At 37.2% G+C, this 18,360-nt stretch overlaps 1 protein-coding gene across 9 annotated transcripts in view; it reads left to right on the top strand.

Moving 5' to 3' along the window:
• Positions 1 to 16,590: 16,590 nt before the first annotated feature.
• PPP1R9A (protein phosphatase 1 regulatory subunit 9A) overlaps positions 16,591 to 18,360 on the top strand; it is a 261,326-nt gene continuing 259,556 nt past the window's right edge. For 4 of the 9 annotated variants that reach the window (XM_010972537.3, XM_010972521.3, XM_045508665.2 and 1 more), the window contains exon 1: positions 16,725 to 16,882. The gene's annotated coding sequence lies outside the window, so the exon portion shown is untranslated. Of the gene's footprint in view, positions 16,984 to 17,098; positions 17,320 to 17,419; positions 17,778 to 18,360 lie in introns of those variants that run through there. The other 5 variants (XM_045508662.2, XM_074367462.1, XM_074367461.1 and 2 more) reach the window with 4 other exon arrangements.

Below are 18,360 nucleotides of genomic sequence, written 5' to 3'. Positions count from 1 at the left end.
AGGTGATAGTGCTTCCACAATTCCATTAACAATTCATGAATTCTCAGCAAATGTTCATGAGTTAATCCAATCACCAGGGTTAAAACAAATGGAGTTTAGAGTCTACTAGTCTTTCTTCTTCATCCACAAAACTTTAATTTGCCTTTTTTTTTTTTTAAATAAAAGATATTAAGGAGGAAAGAGGGCTTTGAAATTGTTCTAGGCTGGTTCATATTCCAGCCCTGCTCCTTCGTAATAGCTTTAGGAGATTATGTATTGTTTATGAGTTTTAGAGGGTTTTTCTCTCCCACAAGCCTACCTATAGAGTTAGTGCAGGAATTAATATGAGCCTATGTAACATGCTGAGTACAGTGCCTACCATACACACTGCTGTTAATAAAAGTAGTTACTCAGCAAGAGGCCAAATATTGATGTAGGTGAATGTGCACATTTTTCTTCCTTCACTTCCTCCTAATCCTTTTTATTCTTTTCCTCCAAAGTGTAACAAGTGCTTCCCTATCTGCTACCTCTCCTATCCCCATGACTTCCACGCCTTTCCCTGGGTGTCTGATAGAGACCAGTATTTCTCACCTGGTCTTGCTCTTCCTGTTGGCTTGCTATTTTTTAGAACATCCTGACTCTATTGTTATCTAAATACAACCTATCTTTTAATTGGATTCCATTCCTTTATTTCCACATCCCATGTATTTTATAGGGAATGCACCAAACAACAGTGGTGAATAGTGACAGTGACTTACTTCCAGGTAACATACTGGCATTTTTACCTGTATTTGGGGAAAAGATCCCTTATCTTAGGAGTGAGTACAGAATAGAAATTATAATCACAATAGCCAGTCTAGTAAATGAGGTATTGGTGGACAGAGAAGCCTCACATGTGAACCTTGTCAGGGAAGAAAAACTTCCTTTACTCTCTTAGATTCAGTACTAGGGGCCTGTGAATTAAACAAATGAAAGCCAGATTAACAGGAGAAAAGGCATACACTTTTTATTAATATTTACATGCATGGGCATTCACAGAAAAAAAGTGAAACTCAAAGAAGTGATTAGACCTGGAGGTTTATACACCATTTTAACAAAAAGAAAGGGGATTTGGGCTTCCAAAGGCAAAGAACGCTTCTGCATTTGTTGATTGTCAATTGCCTTCAGCTCAAAATAATCCTTATGCCACAGTGGCATATTTTGGGGTGGCATATCCTGATATTCTTCAGCCTCACACAACATCATAGAGCGAGTTAGATGGCTATCCAAGCATGCACTTACTCAGCCATGGTATGCTCATCATAATCTCATAAATGCTATCAGTATCAACTGTGGGTCTTCTTAGAAATGCAGACTTTTTCCAGCCTGTCTCTGGAGATTCTGAACTACATTGCCAACAAGCATCCCAGGTGATTCTTACGCAATTTAAAATTTGAGAACTCCACTAGTGTACCTTTGGCACATACATATAATGAAACAAGTAACAATGTTCTTACAAATAACATTTACTAGATTTTCAGTAAGGGCTGAATAATGAGTCAGAGGTTATGTCTTGAAAGCAAACCAGAATCCTTTTCCCTAATGTGAAAGGGATTGCTAGGCATCCTGCTATTTTGCTTTGACCAATCCTGTAAGTTGGGGTTAGAAACAGAACCAAGCTGAGTTCTACTTTGAGATACATTAGCATCCCTTGGAGAGCTGTTAAAAATCCTAATGCTCAGGCCACACTCCAGAACAATGAAGTCAGGACCTTTTGGGGTGGGACCCAAGCATATTTTAAAACCTCCCCAGGGGATTACACAATGTAGACACAGAAGAATCAGTGTACTAGAGTTATGATTCTCAACCCTGGCTGCACATTAGAATTACCTAGGGAGAGTTTACAGAAGACAGCTACCCTTGCTCCATTCTCAGAGATTCTCAATTGTTCTTAGTTACCCAGGGTTGAGATAGCCTGGGTTGAGAACGAAGGCACTTGAGCCAAAATTCAAAGTGAGAATGAGGAAGGGTGGTGAGAAAGAAAACTTACTTTCAGATGTGGAACAGAGAAGAAGGGAAAAGGAGAGGATCAAGTTTAGAGTTTCAGAGCAGAAAGGAGGCAAGTTTATAGCAAATGATCCAGCATAGGCCCTGTAATGTAGAAGTGAGCCAGCAGTTCGAATACCCTAATCCTGAATGTACTGTCCAGGCGTAGGTTGTTTCTACTTGAAAGACTAAGCAACTCTATACTCTAGGCTTTATAGAGGCAGCTATTCTAACCATTATCAACACTAGGTGTATTTTAAAATAGCACAAGAAATGTTAGAAAATATTGATTGCTGTTCAAGCTGTGTGTTTGGCTATGAAGACTGTACAGCTCTTCCTATCCCTGCATGAACAGGGCATTAGGATTTACCAAGATCAGTGGTCTATACTTTTGATATTCAAGGTTTAGTCTAGACTAGCAGCACCAGCAACAGGAGGGATTTTGCTCCAAATGCAGGATCTCAGGCTCCATTCCAGACTTGCTAAATCAGATTTGTGAGTTTGTTTGTTTTTTTTTTTGAGGGGGGTGGGATTAGGTTTGTTTGTTTGTTTGTTTATAATGTAGGTACTTGGGATTGATCCCAGGAGCTTGTGCATACAAAGCATGCATTCTACCACTGAGCTATACCCTCCCCTCCCCCCAGATTTATGCTTTTAAAAAGAGTCACTTGAACAAGATTTATATGTACTTTAAAGTTTGAAATGCACTGAATGACACTCTAAACTTAATATATTGAACTGTTCCTGTATTCAATTATATAACTTAAATTTTTGCCCTCTGGCTCCTAGAAGAAGGTTAGTGGGATCCTGCCGCTATAATATTGTACAGTATCCCCAAGTGAAACTTTCATACAGAGAGCTTGTTGGAGTGTCTAAAAGAACAGAACAAATAACTGGGACTTCTCTGAGCTTACAGAATAGCTTGTGTCTGCTTGTTAGTAAGTGTGTGCATATGTATTGGAATTTGGTCTAGGACTTCCTTCATTGTAGTATGTCTCACCCAGTAGCAAGGTTGTGCTAGCCTTTACCTCTAAATGTTGGTGGCTACATATAGTTATCAAAAAGAACCTAACTGTAAATCACAGAATTGCTTGAAGTCAGTCATAAACCTAGTCCAACCTCTACATCTGACAGACTGTAACAATGGTGTCCAGAGAGTCTAGGGACTTAGACAGAATCCCAATGATTAAAGAAACCTAGGACTAGAATTCAAAACTTCTGACTCTCAAGTTTAGTCTTTTTTTAAACTTGTGCTACCCTATTTCTTTAAAAAAAAAAAAAACAACCCACTAGATCCTTTTATATTTGCCTAGAAGTAGAGGAATGGAAATAAAGGTGAAGGATGAGTTTCAAGTTCATCAGGCTTAAAAAAAGAAACCTCAGGATGGCTTTCTGAGACATTTCCTCTGGGCCAGTCATATGTTCAGGCAGACCAAAGGCCATGTGCAAGATATGCTTTAAGGAAAATAAAAGGCTTCTTCCTCAAAGCATAATTTTATTAATTAATAAATGTCACATCTCACGAATCATTTCGATTTATATATGGCACTTTAAAAAATCTGGCAAAAAATGTTAGCTGGCTAACATCATGAATAATTATTTTAACTGTGTTAAAAGATAATTCTCAATAATGAATTTCATATAGATATAAAAAAATGACTCATATAGTGTTAAAGATTTTATTTTACTTGTTAATCTGTGAAGGAACCAGATAAGTGTCAAAGCTGGTTCAAAGGAAAAGTTAAAAAAACAAAAAAACAAATTCATATGGAATAAAGGAATTGGATTACAGACGGAGGCAAAATTGATTTTTCCACGGGAGTTAAAGTCAAACAAAACTCTCCTGGACAACAGAGGTTGCATATCCACTAGTTATCTGCCACTTAAAAAGAGGTGCCAGATAGCTCAAAGACAACAAGCAGGTCTATTGTGAGAAAATCTGGAAGGATGTGTAATAGACAATGCATAGTTTTTTATTAAAGTCCAAAATTTTGTTTCTACAACTGACTAAATAATTCATTTTTCCTCATTTTTCCATAGCTATTACGACTGTGTTAATTTTCCTTAAAAATAGTTCAAAATGAAAAAAAATTCAGAATAATAAAACATGATCACTACTTACACTATAAAAAGACTGCAAATGGACAAAAGGCCTAAATGTGAAAAGCAAAACTAACGTGTTAAAAAAGATAATGTAGAGATAAGGAAGTATTTCTTAATGAAAACCCAAAAGGCACAAATTGCAAGGCAAAAAAAAAAAAAAAAGATGAATATGAGCACATCCAAATTAAGGTTCAACTTGAGCAAAGTTAGAGACATAACTGATTGGGACATGTGATATTTGCAATGTCTAGAATCCAAGAGACTAATATGTAAGATACGAGTAATTTCTGCAAATCAACAAGGAAAAAGCATGCACCCCAAGAAAATAACAGACCAAGAATTTTATCTAAGACTTTCCTTCATTGTAATTATCTAAGACTTTTCCTTCACCTGGTCCCAAGGTCCAGCAAATGTTTAACTGATGAGGACCCCTAATCTTTTTTTAACAAGAATTCAACAGTTGTTGAATTAGCTTAATTGGCAGTAACAGCCAAAAGTCTCTCTGATAGAAACACTTAGACTGGAAAGTTTTGGCAATAGAGGGGAGGAAGCCAAGAACATGAAACACTGCAATGAGATATTACACTGGGGAAAGGCGATATTTATGGGCAGGAGAAAACAAGGTGACTGGCACCTTGGGAGCTGAAGAGCAGTAACAGAACCCGTGGGAGGTCTACATAGATGAATCCAAGACACAGTTTGCCATCTGGGCTGGTCTTTTGCTGCTTTGCATCCCTTCTCCTCACCAACCTTAAACTTGAGGAGCTGCTGCACTTATAGACCAAGAAAACCAAAGCGAAAATTATGCACATACATACATGTATTTATATTTGTGTATTTGGTCACTTACGTATGTTTATTGTACTCATTGATGATATACTTTGCTTTATGCAATGAACAAAAATCCCCAGGAGATAGAGCTAAATTAAAATTTGTATATTGATGAATATCTATTGAATGCATATATGCATATATATGTATGAATAGATGTATCACAAAGATCAAAGGAAGAATATTAATTAATTGATTGATTTGGTACAATTTATGGATAAGTGTTCTCAGTGTTTAGCACAGTGCCTCACATATGGTAAATGTTCAGTAAATGATTGTTTACTAAAGGGACAAAATGTGAGTATTCTAGGTCCTTATAAAATATTTTTATTGTCAGTGAACTAATTATTACCTCCCAAATCTACTCATTATCTTTTTATTAAGTTGTTCCCAGAAATAATGGCTTAAGAGCAACCAGTATTAAATATGAGTTATTATTTGGGGCAGATATTTGCCAATATTTAATAAACTTACATCTAATGACTTTATATAAGAGATCAAGTCAATATCCCTAGGGATATATTTTGCAACCAGTTCATCTTGGAAGGTTTACTAGACTATTACATTTTTAAAAATCAGGTATTTTATGGGTGCTTTATTGAGTTATTTTATGTATCACCTCCTGTAAATATTCCCCCAGGCAAAAATAATTATGGCAATATACTGTTTCTTTCCAAAGTAGGACACTGAGGTCTCCCTCATCCATTTATATACTCAGAAGATCCAGAATTACTTTTGGAAGAAAATCTTGGCTTTGTCTAAAAATAGGTCCTTGGCCCATCTCTGTTGGAAGCAGTCTGGCCTTCTATTCAAACATGTGCCTCCTTGATGGCCTTAATTTTTATAAGAAGGAATCTTCCTACTTTGACAATGAGTTGATTGTCAGAGCATATCAATCTGTCTCTACTTGGCAAAATAGAATGTATTCATTTCTACCAAATTTCTACCAAAGAGTATGTCCGAGATTGCTTATTGCTCAATTCTTATAACACCTGTAGGGGAAAATTATTGGAAGGCTAACAGAAGTATTTTAAGTATATTTTCCTTTTGTATTAATCAAACTTTTTTATCTTCTATAGTCTTGATGCTTCAGAGAGTTCAAACAGACATTGAAGTCTTCTCTGGCTCAAGTTCAGGGGATTAACTTCATAACAGAGGGACCAGAGAACTGACAGCATGTAATTCATCAGAGTAAAGATGAAACTGAGTTAGGCTGGACCAGCTAAAATCATTCCTTTACAGACAGGAAACAGTGTCTTCACCTAAATCCACTGGCCTAAAGTGGAGTGAGAATCAAAATGGCATCAGGCTTCATGAGAAAATAGTTGTTTGACTTTTTGTTCTTCATGATTAAAGTAAGAAGTCAGACCTGCCATTACAAATACAAAAGTCAAGTTGAAAAGAGCTTAAGCAATTATATACTTTCAAAGTATATATATGTGTATAAACACACACATATATATACATACATACACACAGCACTTGGATTTTATAACACAGTGAAGTAATAAAGTGCCTGAAAAATAAGGAAGCAAACTCAATACCTTCTGAGTTATTTGTGAAGCTGAAAATTTGAAACCTGGCAAAGTACACTCATGTATGATTTACCTTCTCCTGCCAATTAACTTTGATTTTGATGATTCTCCAGAGATTATCATACACATAAAATTGATTTTCTTTGTTACAGGTTTACCTTGTGGCAACGAAAAACACTTTTTCCTATTGTGATAAAAAATGCATAATGTAAACTTTACTATCAACTTTTTAAAAGTGGACAGTAGAGTAGTAGTAACTCTATACACATCGTGCAGCAGGTCTCTAGAACTTTTCACCTCGCAAAACTGAAACTTTTTATCTGTTGAACAACTCCCCTTTTCTCCTCTCCCCCCAGCCTCTGGCAATCACCATTCTACTTTCTAAGAGTTTGACTATTTTAGATTTCTCATATAAGTGGAATCATAAAGTATTTGTCTTTTTATGACTGGCTTATTTCACTTAGCATCAAGTCCTCAAGGTTTGTCCATGTGGTAGCGTATGACAGGATTTTCTTCTTTTTAAAGGCTGAACAATATTCCACTGCATGCATATACTACATTTTCTTTGTCCATTCTTCTGCTGATGGACATTTAATTTGCTTCCACATCTTGGATATTGTGAATAAAGCTGCAATGAATGTAAGTGTGCAAATATCTCTTCAAGTTTCTATTTTCAGTTCTTTCAGGTAAGTACCTTGAAGTGGGATTACTGGGTATAGTAATTCTATGTTTAAATCACTGAGGAATCTCCATACTGTTTCCATACAGTGCATAACGGTTTCAACTTCTCTACAATCTCACTAACAATTGAAATTTTCTTGCCTTTAAAAAAAAAAAAGCCATTCTAATGGGTATGAGGTAATATCTCATTTGTGATTTTGATTTGTATTTCTCTGATGATCAGTGATATTAAGCATCTTTTCATATGCTTGTTGGCCATTTGTATGTCTTCTTTGGAAGTATGTCTGCTCAAGTCCTTTGCTCATTTTTAAATAAGACTTTTTTCTTTTTTAGTTGGAATTGTTTACATATTCTAGATATTAACCTCTTATCAGATATGTGTTTGCAAGTATTTTCTCCCATTCTGTAGGTTTTCTCACTCTGTTGATTGTTTCCTTTGTTCCAAAGAAACTTTTAAGTTAATATAGTCCCATTTTTCTGTTTTGGCTTTTGTTGCCTGTTCTTTTAGTTTCATATCCAAGAAATCATTGCCAAATCCAATGTCATGAAGATTTTCCTATGTTTTCTTCTAGGAGTTTTATAGATTTGGTCTTATATTTCTATCTTTAATCCATTGTGAATTAATTCTTATATATGATGTAATATAAGGGTCCAACTTGATTCTTTTGCAGCTTTATATTCTGTTTTCCCAGATCCATTTGAAGAGGCTGTCCTTTCCCCATTGTGTATCCTTGGCACCTTTGTTGAAGATCATTTGGTCATATATGTAAGAGTTTATTTCTGTGTTCTCTATTTTGTTTCATTGGTTTGTATGTCTCTTTTTCCCAGTACCATACTATTTGGATTACTGTTACTTTATAATACATTTTGAAATTAGGAAATGTGAAGTTTCTAGATTTGTTTTTCCTTCTCAAGATGAAATCACACTTTTAACAATGAAAATTGACTATAATAACAATCACACTTTAAACAATGAAAACTGGCTTTGAGACAATACTCTGTATCAGCTTCTTATACATTTTTATCTAATGTGCTCAGTACAACTTCCTATGTGTAATACCTGCTACATCATAAACAGTGATTGTTGTAATTTATAAGTATAATATTTGTTGTATGAAAAAATAGTAGAACATTGTTAACCTGTAGCTGTGACAATAAGGTGTGATTGAAATGCAATAAAAACAAATGCATAAATTAGTCATCAAAATGAATGTTACTCCTTCCAAGAATATATTTTTTTTCCAAACAATGCTAAAAACTATCCTTTAGAACTCCTCTTTTGTTATGAACTGGCCTATGGTCCAGTCAGTGAGATAATTAATAAAACTGGGTTCACTGCTTCCATTTCTCATACCATATTCAGCTACAAATGACTTTAGATTTTAAATGTCAAATTCTACTTCAGAGAATGAAGATGTTCATTATTGAGTAGACTTGGGAGATTACTTTGAGGTAAAACTGTTGGACTGCAAATTTTAGACATATTTGTTTAAAAAAATACTCATATTACCTGACATATACTTATTTATGTATAGAAAAAGTTTTGACTAAATGTGATACTTCTTAGTAAATAAATAAAACCGCAAATAAGCAAAACCAGGAGTTTAGAGAGGTTATCTGCCCATGGATACTTAACATATTACCTTCTATTTTTTCAAATATGTCAAGTCAGGCAAAAGAATTACTTCTATATAGTATATTTACTTATCTTCACTGATTCCAAAAAGGATTTCAAGCAAGGTACAGTTCCTAAGTCACAGAGATTCTGTAACCCCCAATACAGAGTTAAATAACTGATCTAATGTGTTGGTATTTACATGAAACACATTTTTCATTTTCAATTTTGTTTCCTCACTATGTGCAGACTCTCACATAACTGTAAAAATCTGATTTATTCCATTCAGTTTTAGCTTAGCAATTTTTAAGCCATTATGTGAACTATTCCAGGCCTATGTATCTGATACCTTAAGAGGACCATTCAGTGACACAACAGGTTAATGAATAAAGTTGACTTGAGTTTAAAAATGGGAATCATACTAGATCTAGGCAATTGGCTATGGAGCTGTGGAATTCTGCTATGAATATTCCTGTGTTTAGTCCAAAGACTGTTAATATAAGTGTTTGGAAATAAAGAAGAGAAAACTTACAGGGGCCTTGATGTTTGACATTTTAAGAATAATGTAATGCTTCAAAGGAAAACTCTGCATTATTTAGAACACATTCTTCCAACTGATTCTACTCTTTCTTCATCTTTGAACAGCTTCCTAAGGTGTAGATGGCTGATAGCAATGCAAAATAATTCCCATCTCTAGACCTATATATTCTGACAGGTGGAGGTTTACTTGCCTTCCCTCTCCAACTGAGGAAGAGGTCAGTTTTACTTTCATTTACACATTAATGTCAATATTTCTGATCTATAAATTTGTGTTAAAAAAAACTCCCTTGAACTAGTTGTAATACCTTGTCAATTTCCTTATTAGTGAATTAAATAAAATCATTAACGCATTTTCATTCTTAAATCTGCACAGGAGTTATGATTTTTTCTTTTTGAAAAAGATCTTTTAACCACGTGCTCCATATTTGGCTGCCTCTAAAACTTCACCATTTTCTTGTGGAGTTAGAACTTCAATGGCTCTGAGAAGTATCCACCAGCTGGTGGAGAAACTTCTGAAATCTCAACAAAGGTAGCTAACGTATCTCTGTACTGTCAAATTTAAATAACATTCTAATAGGCTCTTTTTTGTTTTTTTTCTGGATAGTCTTGAAGTTAGAGGAAAGTTTTGAGCTGAGGAACTCAAGAAGACTTCTCAATTCCTGGATATGTGAGTATCACATTTTAAAGTTTTCCTAGCCTATGTGGATCATTTTAGAGGGCTAATAAAGATAGTGACTATAAAGCAATAGCTGTAACTATCGACTTAACCAAAAAGCCAGGAGTAGACCTCTATAACCAAAAATGTAGCAGGCAAGATGGGGCTATCATGGTTTCTGATAATTCCTACTTTTCTCATGCTTCCAGAAGCTCCCCTACATACATGACAATGCTGCTATACAGGGTTTGCCAAATAGTGAAACAGGAATGAGAACTTTAAGTATAGACTAGGCATTGGCAACTTAACTTGATTCTAATATCTATTACATCATCTAGTTAGTGTTTTTTCCAAACATCTATCTGCTGTCCAGCTGCACAGCAAGATCACCTTTGGATCATTTTGGAGTTTACTGGATTCCATCCCAGAGATTCTTATTCAGGAGGGCTGACTTAGAACCCAGGAATTTGAATCTGATCAAGCTCTCTAGGTGATTCTGATTTTCACACGAGGCTTGGAGACAGTTGATATGATACTACTAACAAAGAGAAATGTTTTGTAATTTAGCAATATAATTCATGTGTTTTCTTATATTGCTTTCCAAGCATCTTCTACAAAGACAGGAATAGCTAACTTTCACCTTTCATGCCTCACTGTGCCAAGGCATTAAATCAAACTTGCTATGAGCAAGGAACATCACAGAATCTTAATAACTTATTTAATAAAGATTCCATAAGCCATCATGGTTTCTTTTGAACCTAATATACAAAGCAGTTTCCTTTTTTTTTAAAAAAGTTCTAAATTCTAACAAGAACTACTCAAAGTCAATTGTGCATTTGATCTGTACATGGTGAGCCTACCAGGTAGTAATTTATTAGAAACATTTTGTGTTATTTTTATTGATCCCTTGGTCAGTTCTGAATTGTTTGTTCCTTATATTTCTTAGGTTTTATATACCCAAACATATGGCTAGAATCTTGCAGAGAAGTCACATTATCCATAGTTGGAGACAATTTCATTTAAAGCAAAATAAAAATCATTATAGTACGCATTGACCTTGTGATAAAAAAATCTCACAGAAGCAATCAGAAGGGTTTTAACAAGGTGATGATGTACAAATATTTTGGAAAATGTGCCTATATGTAAATATGTAAGTTTTGGGTCAGCACTCAAGAGTATCTTAGTGGCAATTTTAAGCTTAGTGTTAGATTTTTGGGGGTGCATTTGTTTTTCAGAAATAAAACTACATCACATAATAAATGACTATTTATGCATCTAAATGCCTCACTTGGTCTTGGTCCAACTCTCCTTTGGGTGAGCATGTTGTAGTTTATTATTTGGTTCCATATTGTTGGCCTTGCTTAATTTCTGAGACTCTTCAGCTCAACTTAGGAATTTGCAAAATATGTACATTTTGCATAAATTATAGCACTCTGTACTCAGACACACATAATTTATTATAAGAAAATTTTCAGGCTTCACAAAATGTCAGACTGGATTGTTAGATTCTAGAAGAAAGTGAACATTTTTTAAAAATTCACAAAATTCAGTTTCCTTCCCTTTAAAGTTACACAAGGTCAAATTTACATTTCTGGCCAAGAGGGCATCTTGTTTTTGTTTTTGAAATTATAGTATTTAACCCTCTTCTACAATTTTAATTAATATCAGCTCAATTTCATCTTTCATTAATGTGTTTGTTTCTATTCTCAATATCATAAAATGTGAATTTCACTTCCTTTAAGGACCCAGGTAGGTATTATTTTCAAATGTTCACTGAATTGTTTCTGTATTCACAAAGTAAGTAAGATGTTTAGATTATTGTTTAAGTTTTGTCAAACCTCAATAAGGAGATAAATAGAATTGTCTTTTTGCATAAACATGTACCATTATGGTGCCCTTGGCTTTCTTTTAAAAGTAACATGGTATAAGGGAACAAGCACTTAGCTTGTAGGCCAGATAATTATTAATGCAGAATTTAATAGTGTTTTGCTCAGCTAAACAAAAATCAAGAGCAGGATTAAGACACAGTATTTTCTAGACTAACTATTCTGTTTATTTTAACTTACATAAATACATTTTTAGAAAACTAACACCTTATAATTTCAGTTTGAAAGGCTTTTTTCTTCTAAGAACAATACAAAGAAAAAAGCCCAGAAAGCATGTGGTCCATAGATTAGAATCTAATCAGACATACTGTTTGAATGAAGAACTTTGTAGTGACTAAATCAAGAAGAAACTAGCTCTAAGGCCAGTAACATTTATAAATATAATCACAGTGTTGGATACTATCCTAGGACAAGAACAAGAGGGTTGGTTGCTCAAGATCTGCCCACTGATTAGGATAAGTACTTGTTCATTATTCATCCAATTCAAAAATTTAATAGTGTATAAACATGTAAGTCATTCTGATATATTTTCAAACTTCATTTGAAACTATTGTGTTAAACTAGTGGTAACTGACAAGACTCTATGCTGGACATCGGGATTATGGCTAAGAACCTAGAGAAAATGTACTGGCAACTTCAGAGCAAATTTTTTGTTATTTATAAGAGCAGATGACCACAACTACAAATTAAATACTAGATTTTTTTTAAATGCAGTGTATAATAATTTGAATTTTGTAAAGTGGGACTATAATGGATCTCCTGAAAGAAGTTTTATTACTAGAACTAGACTGGAAATGGAATTAAATCACAAAAATCTCCTGTTTAATTGTAAACAGAGGTGTTTATTTACTTTAATAATTAATTCATCAAGGTTAGTGTCGTGAAATGGAGAAGGTACTGAGATACTTCTGTTATTCTTTGATTTTTTCCCTATATTTTCACAATTAAGAGTGTTTTGTACATCTATTTCCCCCAACAGTTGTGTGCAAAGAAGAGATATGCTATTATATAGCTCAAGAACTAGGCTTAGCATCTCTAGGGTAAAAATGTACTGAGTATCAATTCCAGTAAAAGGTTTTCAATTTGAATCTCAATTTGACAGTTTGCTAACTGTTCTTTCAGTGAAGGATCGCTGTGTCTCTCTCATTTGTTTCAGTCTTGAAATAATAAATTATTCTGAAGCAGAGTAGACAACATGCCAATCCCAAGGATGCCAGAGTTCAGGTGCACGCTGTGGGTAGAGGACTGGCAGGTTGAATACCACTCCTAGAGTCCTTCTGCCAGAGGGGCTAATCTGCTGAAAGTAAAATGGGTTTCTGTAGAGACAGGTAAATACCTAACATTTGTTTTGAAACTTGCAATTTGCAGCACTATAAAACTGAAAACTGAAAACCGAAAACCGAAAAGAATGGCTATAGCAGCTATTGTTTCAGCCTGAGAAGCAATGACAGTAGTGAAAACATCACACCAATATTTAGTCCAATAAAACTCTTGGTTTTCTGTGTTTTGGTTGTGTTTACAACCAAGTAAAGTAAAAATGTGGAAAAAAGAGAAGCTGTATCGCTTTGGCCTAAATGCATTGTGTAAATCTACTGTGATTTATTTGCAGTTAATATATTAACAATAACTTAAAAATGACTTTAAGAAATCTTAAAAAGTTCTATAGTTTATTACTTGTAGCAAATAAAAGTAAATACTCAAACCTATCAGAAACTATTTTAGGCTGAAAAGCCAAGACAGTGAATGTATTGTAGAATGAGAAAAGAACCAAAATGATGGTGTAAATTTTTAATGGCATGCCCAAGCCATTAATGTAGGTAGAAAGTCATGCTGAATCATTATCAATTTATTTAAGCAGAAATAATGCCTTCTACATTACAAATCTATTTATTGATTTAAACTTAATTTTATAACTAGCATCACAAAATCAGACTGATCATAGATATCTCTGATGTATTCTGAATGTAAGCCTGAGGACTCTATCACTATTTTAGAGAAATATATTTTATCTCTACAGTGGAGTGTGTGTGAAATACGCTAAGAATAAAAGATACAAACTTAGTTTTTTTACCCATTTATTTTAAAACACAGACCTTTTAAGATGCCTGAATACCAACATTCACACTTGAAGGTGACAAAGCACTCTGATATTTACAAACGTAAAATAAGCAGTTAAAACTAAACTTTTTGGTAAACAAGTGCTTCATTACTGTCAACACACTTTTCTTAGTACTGATAAAGAAACAGTAGTATGAGTAAAATACCCTTTTATGCTAAAGTTACGTGTACTGTTACCTATAGGAATGGCTCTTTCGTTACTTTGCCTGCTCCGTAAAGAAATTATTCTAGAGACCTCCAAGTTTGTTCTATCCTTTTCTCTCCCTTGTATGAACTTCTGTTAACACACAGTCAGCCAGGTGCCTTTAAGCAATAAACCAAGGAGTGATAGGCAGTCTTTAGGCTCAGTTTAGTCAGTTTTCCCTATTTTTTAAAATTTGATTCAGGCTTGATTTAGGCTTAATTTCACAACTGCACCCAATTTCACTTTCACCCAATTTCACCACTTTCGCACATAGTTTAATTCTTTGAATAGATACTCAGAATATCTATTACGAAAACTTAAAAAATGTATTGAGAGAACCCCTAAAATATTGTAGAATATATTTTCTACTTTTTATTGACTAATCTTACGGTCCATTCTTTCTAATATTATTGACACTGATATTATTGGTTACAAAGGAAGTAACAGCCCACAATATTCTACATGATGTATAAAAGAAATCATATATGAAAATCAAACCCCTCTCTTCCCCAAATACATTTTGGATGCCTTGCATGTTAACACTAAACTTCACCTCACATTCCCCAGCCCCTTTCCAATTAGAACACGCAAAATTTATGACTTCTTTATCCCCAATGCATTAATAATCTATTGAACTAAGTTTTAACCCTTATAAAGTCAAAATACCTTTCCTAATTTATAGAAGTACAAATGTTGTCTAGGACAGTACTGTCCAGTAGAAATTTCTGTGATGAAAATGTTTTGTACCTACGTTGTTCAGTAGGGTAGCCACTAGGCACGTGTAGCTACTGACTCTTCCAAGTGTGGCTGGCTGGTGAGACTAACGAAGTTAATTCTGAATTGCAGTTGATTTTAATTTAAAGTTAAATAACCATGTGTATTGAATTAGTTAATGCTGGCCTGGTCCCTTCAAACCTTCAGGTAAGAGAAATGGAAGGTAGATTATGTGCAATCCAGGAATCTTAAATCAGAAATAATGTTTTTAAAACTCTTTCATCTCTTCTGTCTGAATTTTTCCAGAAGTTTCATATTAAAAAAAAAAAATGAAGCCCAAACCAACCAAATACTTGAGACTGCTTTTCTGTATGAATCATCTTTTTACAAAGAGGTGTAAGACTGGTTTTGTTGCCAGCTCTGCCCCCTCTTCTACAGATAGAATTCAGTGATTAGGTTCCTGAATTTATTTAGATTATTCTCCTTAAAAACATGGTTTCCACACTGCAAATAAATGACAGGAACTTTTCCACTAAATTACTCCAGACAGCACAAATGTTCTTTCCAAAAGTAGAGGCTGGAACCACAGCCCCCTCACATTGCCTGTTACATCTGTTTATGCTTATAGAAGTGACATCCATTTCGTAGACAGAGAATGCCAATTTCTTGGGAAAGCACCCAGAATTTGGTGAGGCTTGAAGAAAAGAAAAAAAGAAAAAAAAAAATTCCACTGTTCAAAATAAGAGATACATAGAATTGAATAACTACAAAGCCCTTTTGAAATTACGTGAGAAAAGATTTTGCTCCCAGAGTGTAGATTCTGTGCATAGACTTGCCCGAATTCATATGTGGCCCAAATCATTTACTACCTGATAAAACACGAGGTAAGTTACAAAACCCGAACCTCAGTCTTCCCATCTGTAAAATGCAGATAATAATAGTTCTGTTGGGAAAACTTGTGTAAGACTTCGAAATGGGCAAAAGATTATTGGTGTACTTTCCGTGGAATGCTAGATGTTATCTACAGGACTCTGGAGTTTTGTGGTTCTTCAGTAGTTTGCACCTTTACTTGCCTTTGACTAGGCTTCTTACTACTTTATAAGCCATAGTAACTTGGTAATGTAAATGGTTCTTATTTATAGATAGGCAAAATTTTTTGTTCCTTAGAGGTACAGTTGATCACTGCCCTGTATAGGAAATAATTGAATACATATTTTAGTGCCTTATGGAATATTAACCAGTTTTGCCTCTTTTCTGACTTTCCGTGAAGGTTTGTTCTTCACATTCTCATTTGGATGGGTTGCAGTGTCTTGGCGTTCCCTCCCTAATTGATGTCAAATAACACTTTTGACACATCTTCATTTTACATTTCTACTAGAGTGTATTTTTACCTTCTTGAAAAATTATCCTTTTAAGAGTGTCTACTCTGTAGTTTTGTGAGGATTAGTTTCAAGGTCTACCGTGACGGTTATTATTCCTTTTATATTTTTTGCACTAAGACTCTAACACTTCAGGTATGTTTGATGGGGGGAGGGAGGGAGTACTGAGCATTTATAAAAGGGTGGGGGTAGGAGGGGTCTGAAAAACTCTTTCCTGACAAGAAAGCTAGATTTCCTCACCTCTTTCCTTTTAGCAGTGGGGCCTTACGGTCAAGGCGGGTGTTAGGTGGAGCTCAGTGGCCTAAGCGGAAACCACACTGTATCTGGGCCTAGGTGTTGGCCTTCCAGGCTAGGATGCCCTGGGGTCATGAAGTTAACTGCGGCTTTTGCGCGGTCCCAGCAGCGGGCAGCCCAGGAACCCAGTTCTCGCGGAACAGAGACCCCAGCTTGAAAGGCAGGCCTTGCCCGGGGCCTGAGAGGCCCCTCGCCCACGGCGGAGGGGGTGGGGCGGCCTCGCCTCGGGCCGGTGCTTTTCGCCCTCCGTTGGCCGCCAGAGGCTCCCTCTCTCTCCCTCTCCTGGGATTTTGCTGCCGGGCTCCCTCTCTCTGCGGCCCTAGAGTTAATCCCATCAGCCGAGGTGAGGCACCTGTTACCCCAGGCCTTCCTCACCCCCGCGGCCTCTCCCCAGTGACAGCCCGGCTCCGCGGCCGGCCGACAGCCCGGCGCGGGTGACCGCACGTGGGTAAAGCCCCTGCCCGGGCCGGGACCCCCGCCCCGGGCCGGCTGAGTATGCGAGCGCGCCGGGGCCCGGGCCGCCGCCCGCCCGCAATGGCGTTGGGGAGCGCAGCGCGCCTCCCGGGGCCGCCCGCCGCCGGCCGGGCGCGCGTAGGGGCCGCGGCGCGAGTGGAAGCGGCCGCCGCAGCCGCCCTCGGTGCTGTGCCGTGAGGAGCGGGTGGAGGGGCAGCGAGCCGGCCGGCGCCGAGCCGCGGCCACCGTGGGGCGGGGGGCGCCTCAGAGGAGGGGGTGGGAGCCGCGGCCGCCCGACCCTCCCCGCCGGCGGCGGCTCCCTCTCGGGTAAGGGGGAGGCTGTGCGCGGGGCGAGGAGTTGGGGAGGGTGGAGATGAGGAGGAAAAAAATCGGGATGTACAAAGGCTGAGTTGCAGGCTAGGGGTGGGGGTGGGTTGCGGTTGAGGAGCGATAGGTTGAGGAACGGAGGCATTATCTGTGGGATCTATTGTTTCCTGGCACACTGGGAGGAAAAACAAAGGGATTTATTAGCATTTACCCTGTAATTTTTTTTCTTTTCCTTTTTTTAATGTGGTCGGGGAGCGCGGCTCTCCCCGTGCCACACTGGGATCCGCCTGGCAGCCGCCGGGAGCCGCAGCCAATGTGTTAGGACTTCAGGTGCTTCTTGGCACAAAGCTAGACTGCGACCTCCTACCATAGCGCTTGGCGTCACCTGCTCTCCCGGCCCTGCCCCGGGGCCAAGGGACTGCGTCCCGAACCAGGCTGGGGAATCGGCTGCCTCTCAAGTTGGTGTTATTTATGTTTGTCTTTTGTGAGGGCAGGTTTTGAATCCCCCGGCGGCCGCATCGCCCCCGCCCCCGCCCCCGCGGGTTCGAATTGGCGGGGGAGGGAGTGGGGGTGTGTGTGTAGGGGGGAGGGGAGGGTGTGTAAGGCTTAAACAAATGCCAGGGTAAGAAGGAGATTGTCGATGCTTGACAAAAAAAAAAAAAAAAAAAACAAAAAAAACAGGCACCACACTCTAAAGCCTTTCTTGTTTGTCTGCATGGGCCATGCATGCGTGCTGGGCCAGGAGCCGAGTTTGGAGAGGGCTTAAGTGAAAGTGTGCTTCCTCATCGGATGGTGCGTGAGGGTGATAGGGTTCGGCCTAATATTAGAAAACAAAACAAAACGAAAACAAAATGAAAAATCTTTAGAACTACATTGTCTGCTCCTCAGCGGATCTTGAAGTATTTGATTGCTGGCATATTGATGTAATATCCAGCTGTGGGCTAGAGAGGACCAGCAAGCATGCATGGCGTTGTGTTTTGAGCTTGTAGTAAGTTAGAGGCAAGTATAATAAACAAATCAGGGCAATGAAAAGAGGTTTCA

Source organism: Camelus bactrianus, chromosome 7 (assembly GCF_048773025.1).
Source record: "Camelus bactrianus isolate YW-2024 breed Bactrian camel chromosome 7, ASM4877302v1, whole genome shotgun sequence".
Taxonomy (NCBI): domain Eukaryota; kingdom Metazoa; phylum Chordata; class Mammalia; order Artiodactyla; family Camelidae; genus Camelus; species Camelus bactrianus.
Note: the sequence above shows the minus strand (reverse complement) of the source record. Positions and strands in the feature narration are given on the sequence as shown.